Raw genomic sequence first — 6493 nt, forward strand, 5'->3', positions numbered from 1 at the left:
AAGGTGAGTGAAGGTGAACATCAATAAACATAACTTATTCAAATAAGGACATCATTTGGATAACGTATGAGGAAACGCCAGAATTACATTCTTTGTTTACCCTATCTAAACCGGGCTCATTTGACCCCCACCTCAGAACTCGAGAATCGTATGTTGTACGACCACTAAATTTTTAGAGGATGGTGTACTAGTAAAATTTTATAATATCTACAATTTGTATGTCGTTATGACGTAATATGAAGTCATTATGACGTCATTAATGTGCCAAAACTGTCTAGATAGGTTATTCCCTAAAAACTAAATGGTATACAACATAATTTTACCAAAAGTGTTTATGGCAGAATATTAGGGTGTACTAAGTCTTATGTTGCCCATAGCAACACCGGTGATAAATAAAATGACGCGATGCATATTTAAGCTATCCGCCATCTTGGAGCATCAATCTTGAATTTTCAAAAATAGTTTGTTTCTTTTCAGGATAAAGCCTACAATACATTGTAAACAGACTAAAGACGTTCATATGAACCTTTTTTGGAAAAAGAAATTAATGTTTTGATGAAATTTTAAGAAAAATAACCTGTATAAACCTGTTCTATGATATGGTCCGCCATCTTGGATTTTGGCCAATGACGTCATCAAATTAGCATAAATTATGTATTTTTAATTTTAAAATTTACATTAAATTTTCTGAGATGTAATTAATATTAGAAACTATGTGTAACTTGACATAAAACCCAAAAATTTTATTATGGGTTCACCACACCACGAAGTGGTGGTGAACCCATATTGCTTTTTCTGATGTTTCTCCTCCTCCTCCTCCTTCTCCTGCCATTTTTTAAATGGATTCAGCTTCTTCATTTTAGGGCCCAAGGTCCTGAAATTTGGTATGGAGGTATAGTGGGCAAATACCCCTAGGCGTTTTTTAAATTATTGTGATACAGGCTTTTAGAATGGTTTTATTTGAGTTTTTTGGCTGTGTTATAGCAAATGTATTACTGTGTTAGTGTGCCTTGTTTACCACGTTTGGGCATGAGTCATCACAATGGAATGCAGGGCATCAACCAATAGGCATGCAGCTTTCCTCTATACTTCTTGCTGATTGGCTGTTGGGATTTAACTTGATTAACACCTGCACAGAGCATTTCCACCTGCACAGAGCATTTCCACCTGCACAGAGCATTTCTTGCTGATTGGCTGTTGGGATTTAACTTGATTAACACCTGCACAGAGCATTTCCATACTGACAGTATGTCTGTATTCAAGTGGTTTGGTAGGTATTTCAAGCTTTCCTGCTCCAGCATTGGAATGCGGGGCATGGACGTTTTTTTATTTATTTTGAAAATCAACAGTTTGCATTATGCAATTAAAAATCCTAACCAATAAAGTAGGGAATAGCTATCCAACTGTTGTTTTAGTTGTATTTTACTTCATATTATAGTTATATCAATGTAAATCATTGTTTTCCCTTGTGTTTCTCATTCTTTCCCTGCCATGTCGTAAAATGTGGTGAACCCATCGCTGTATTTGCTCCAGAGCAAATATTGGCCTTTCTAGTTGTTAAAACTAAAATTACCAAATTTAGCAAAAAATGCATGTCAGAAACCCGTTGCCATGGCAACACAAAAAATTATTATCTAATTCCAATGCAGAAAATTGTTGCCAATATAATAATAATAATAATGAAAATAAAATTATTGCATTTTTACAATACAACACTAAAGGTTAAAATACCAACCTTTAAAAGTACTAGATTAAAATCAAAGTATATAACGGCATGTACATTACAGGATTACATTACAGAGTGATGTTTAAAAGCTGGACGAGGTAAGGCAATGGGCAATCGATCCTAGAGTTTCTGGAGTTGTAGTGCTTCACAGGCTGCAGAGTAACTGTGAAATATGTTGCTGAGGATGATCTTAGTTGCCCGCACTTGGATGTTCTGGATATTCTAGGAAACGCCGTTGTAGCGCTAGCCGTTTAGACGCTACATGACATCATAGTTGGCGCGGGCACTTTTACCCCCCCTGGTCTAGATAGGGTTAAGACAAGACTGTCTTTAGGTGGAAAATATTATTAACGGATATCATTCATGGAAATGAGGATCATATTTGCAAGTATTTGGGAATAACCTATAATTTTTCAGTCATAAAGATTAACATCATTTGGCGAAGGTACGAGATCGTGCAACTCTTTTAGTTATTAGCGTAATTGGAGATTCTAAGTAAAGAATTACAGTCCATTGTCTTATTGCAAACAATTATTGAAAAGCTAGCTGGTTTGTATCTTATATGTATGTCCTTGCAGTGCTTAACAGGTGGTTATCGTGCTGCGTTGGAACTTTCTAGTTTAATTTTCGTGACATATATGTTCGGGTCTCCCGGTCGAGAACCCTCTCTCTCATAACCATTTTAATGATACGATAAACTTATATAATTGATTTGAAGGATTGTTTCATAATTAATATCAAGCATTATGTCCATGTCTAAAAGACTAACATATGTTTTGCCAGAGAATTTCAAAATACATTCAATTCGCAATATATCTCCGTCCGACATAAAATTAATTCAATAACTATAAAAGCACACATTAAATTAACAAAGAACAATATACACACAAAACTACAATTATATCAGGATCAACAAAACGTAATATGTTTTATTAGATAACTAACTTTATATATCACCAGGTAATGAAAAGTGCATAACATAATATTGTTATCACACAAATAGCATAAAATACATCGTTGAAGAGATTCATTTATCACGTATAGATATAGTTACTATAAGGTTCTTTCAACAGTGACAAGTTTGAAGGGTAAAGATACTGACCTCCAAATTTTCGATGACTATCAGTCCATCTTGTTCACGGAGTGGCCTAGTCTCGCAAGAGACTTACCCTTGCTCCGGAGGGAAGCAACAGGGGTAGGGCCAGCAAAACGATGCAAGTCTCGGGCTATCGCGAGACTATACCACTCCGTAAACAAGATAGACTGATAGTAATCAAACGTTTCAAACTTGTCACTGTTTCAAGAATACTCTAGTAACATTACAACATATATGTTTTCAAAGCATTCATGAAATTGAATTATGCATAAAAAAACTTACGAATATAACATAAAAAACAGCACTTTGTTACTGCCAACATCTGCTTTTGACAAGGATGTAAGGCCATGTTGATTTGATTATATGGATGACATCCTCCGAGAGCCCCAAAACTGATGCGCGCGTACGAATAAAAAAAGTTTTGCAAAAAAAAAAGTCCTTTTCATTATGAAATATACGTGGTCATGAGGGTTGAGCAAATGGCACAGAATCTGGTTTGGCGAATAATCTAGTCTTCAAGTTCATTTCTTTACAATTTCGTCTTTTTTTCGTTTGATTTTGGTATTCTACGACATTGGTATAGTTTTTATTATTTTTTTTTTTAACTTATGGTATATTTTTGCTCATTTTGCTTTTGCTGTTTTGTACGATTTACAGTATGGTTGAAAACTTTTTTTTTGGAAACGGCCGAAAATTCATGCGCGCGCGGATGTCATCCATATAATCAAATCAACATGGCCTAAATTCAAATAATACCAATTCAGTTTTGCCCTTTAGTGCTCACAGGATTTGCATCTAGAAATAACAGTTTTGGACGTTTGTTAGAAATGTTTTTACAATTTGTAAAACTTCTATTATGGTTGGTAGATATTATAGTACACTAGGTTATAAATCCACAATTATTAAACAAAACGTGTTTTAATATGAATTAACGGCCAAAAAGTCTTGCAATATCATCATAAAAGTTATATCCAAACATATCATAGTCCGCTTTAAACTTTTGTTTGATTTGCCACAAATCTTCCATTGGTATTTCTTTATAGAAATCCCAAAATAGTTTATCACCTTTCCTCTGTCGTACTTCCGGGATCAGGTCTTCTCTCCCAACGATTCCAGCCTTCCTGAAGAACAACTGGTAGTCTTCCGCTATTGTCTCCGTGTGCATGATGAAGTCGTAGTCAATCTATAGGTGCGGAAGATAATACGTACTTATTCTTTTACCACTAGACCTAACATCTAAGTAAATATTCAAATATTATAACTATTGCGACAAGGACTTTCTGAAGACGGCATTTATAACACTGTATCATTCTAAATGTCGGACATAATTTTTTTAAATCGCACCCCTGTTACTGTACTCCTTACTGATGCTTCGCCAGCGATTTTAAAAGTGAATTGACCCTCACAACGACACTAAATCATTACATTCCATAATATTCAGCTTTAGAAACAAAGGAAAGGGGCAGATTTTCATGATACTGTTCGGTCTTTTTAAATGGGTTAAAAATATTTTTGCACTGGAAAAATATTACACAAATGTCCAGTATCAGAGTGAAATTTACAACCAGTAAGCTAACTTCGTACAGTGGGCAGGAGATTGTGTACGAAGTACGAAGTTGTATGAATCTATTATGTAAACAGCCTTTCCCTGACCATGACACTACTGTTTAAAAATTAATCTTCTCTGACGAAGTAAGCGCCGCACTTCCCCAAGATTGCGAACACTAACAAATATATCTTGCAACATGACTTGTACTAAAACTAAGCTCGAATTATGGCGTATCCAAAGATGACACCAGCTGGCGAAAGTTAGTTTAAAAGTCTTTATTTGCACTGTACTTTAATTTGTACTGTACGGTGTGTATAAGAGTGCAACTTGTATTTCGAAAAAGAGAAATTTGTTCCGTAAACGGTATCGCTTGTATTTCGAACCGTGGAATGTGTTCCGTACACGTTGTCGATTGTACTTTAAAACGTCTACATGGCGGTTTCATCATCAAGGTGTGAAGATGCCGTGCTGCTAATTGAACCCAACAAATCTTTAGTCTACTCGTAATATATTCTTATAAATATGCATTGTTTACATTTTCACCCTACCTAGACCGGGGGGGGGGGGCTAAAAGTGTCCGCGCCAACTTTGATGTCTCTATCATTGAAATAAGATAATAATTTTTTGTGTTGCCATGGCAACGGGTTTTTGACAGGCATTTTTTGCTAAATTTAGTACTTTTTGTTTCAACAATAGAATTTTATGGGTTTTATGTTAAGTTACTTTTGGTTTCTAATACTAATAACATCCCATATAATTTTATGTAAATTTTATCATTAAATATGCATAAATTATGCTACTTCGATGACGTCATTGGCCAAAATCCAAGATGGCGGACCATATCATTAGAACCGGAATATACAGGTTATTTTCATTAAAATTTCATCAATACTTTCATTTCTTTTTACAAAAAAAGGTTTAAATGAAGGTATTTAGCATGTTTACGATGTATTTTAGGCTTTATCATGAAAAAAAAACTATTTTTGAATTCCAAATTGATGATCCAAGATGGCGGATATCTTAAATATGCATGACGTCATCCGGTGTTGCTATGGGCAACATAAGACTTGGTACACCGTAATATTCTGTCATAAACACTTTTGGTGCAGTTATGTTGAATACCATTTAGTTTTCAGCGAAAAACCTATCTAGACGGTTTTGGCCAATAAAATCACATTAATGACGTCATAATGACGTAATATTACGTTATAATGACATAAAAATTGTAGATATGATAAATTTTCTCTAGTGCACCATCCTCTGAAAATTTGGTGGTCATACGACATACCGCTTGCGAGTTCTGAGGGGGGGTCCAACCCCCCCCCCGTTCCCCCCATGTCAAAAAAAGCCCGGTCTAGGTAGGGTTAAGTGGTTAGCTTTCTTTGTGTTTGTCTCTTGTAAGTAGGTATATATCTTGTCTTTCTTACACTTATACCGAAACGCATTTCTTGGAATGGGATGCTATTAACTATTATCTGTACTATGTGTATAACTCCGTACATCGTCCACCAACCCCACCCTCTCTACCCCCAGTCATTTCTAACTTCGTACATCGTATACCAGTCACCGCCCCATCACCTTGTAACATTACGTCACAAGGTGATGCCGTATACTTCGTACAATTTCATACATCGTGCCCCAGTCCCCGCTTTCTATACGAAGTTTCATAGCATCAAACGGTGGTGATGAGAAACCAAAAAGATCAATGACCTGGACAAGACAGCTGTTACCGGGGTTAAAAATTATGTTGACACAATGGCCATTTTCTATCTAAAATTTGAAGTAGTCCATATAGAATTCTTGAAAAAATTGTGTAGGTTTAATCTATGCTAAATTGAAGTTTAGACTGAATTGATTTAGTCTATCAATACATTGGCTGTAGTTCTGGTAGAATTCCTTTATGTCCTAGGAAAGACTGGAATTCCAGTCTGTCGTAGGGCAATGTTAGATTGTAATCTTAATATTCAGATGCCAATTTTTAACTGGAATAGTCCTAGGATAGATTAAATTCAAGTTTTCCCTTGGGGAATTCTAGATTGCCCTGGAGTCCAGTCTACCCTGTGTTATATATGTGTATATAGCACTGAGCATTCAAAATACACACATATACACACACACACAC

The 6493-nt window shown here is 35.5% G+C and overlaps 1 long non-coding RNA gene across 1 annotated transcript in view; it reads right to left on the reverse strand.

Annotated features, from left to right (window-relative positions):
• Positions 1–3512: 3512 nt before the first annotated feature.
• LOC109463865 overlaps positions 3513–6493 on the reverse strand; it is a 12416-nt gene continuing 9435 nt past the window's right edge. Inside the window, exon 3 of the long non-coding RNA XR_002139847.1 lies at positions 3513–4005. This is a non-coding gene — a long non-coding RNA (uncharacterized LOC109463865). The remainder of the gene's footprint in view (positions 4006–6493) is intronic.

This window comes from Branchiostoma belcheri, unplaced genomic scaffold (assembly GCF_001625305.1).
Source record: "Branchiostoma belcheri isolate BF01 breed outbred unplaced genomic scaffold, Haploidv18h27 scaffold13, whole genome shotgun sequence".
Classification (NCBI taxonomy): Eukaryota; Metazoa; Chordata; class Leptocardii; order Amphioxiformes; family Branchiostomatidae; genus Branchiostoma; species Branchiostoma belcheri.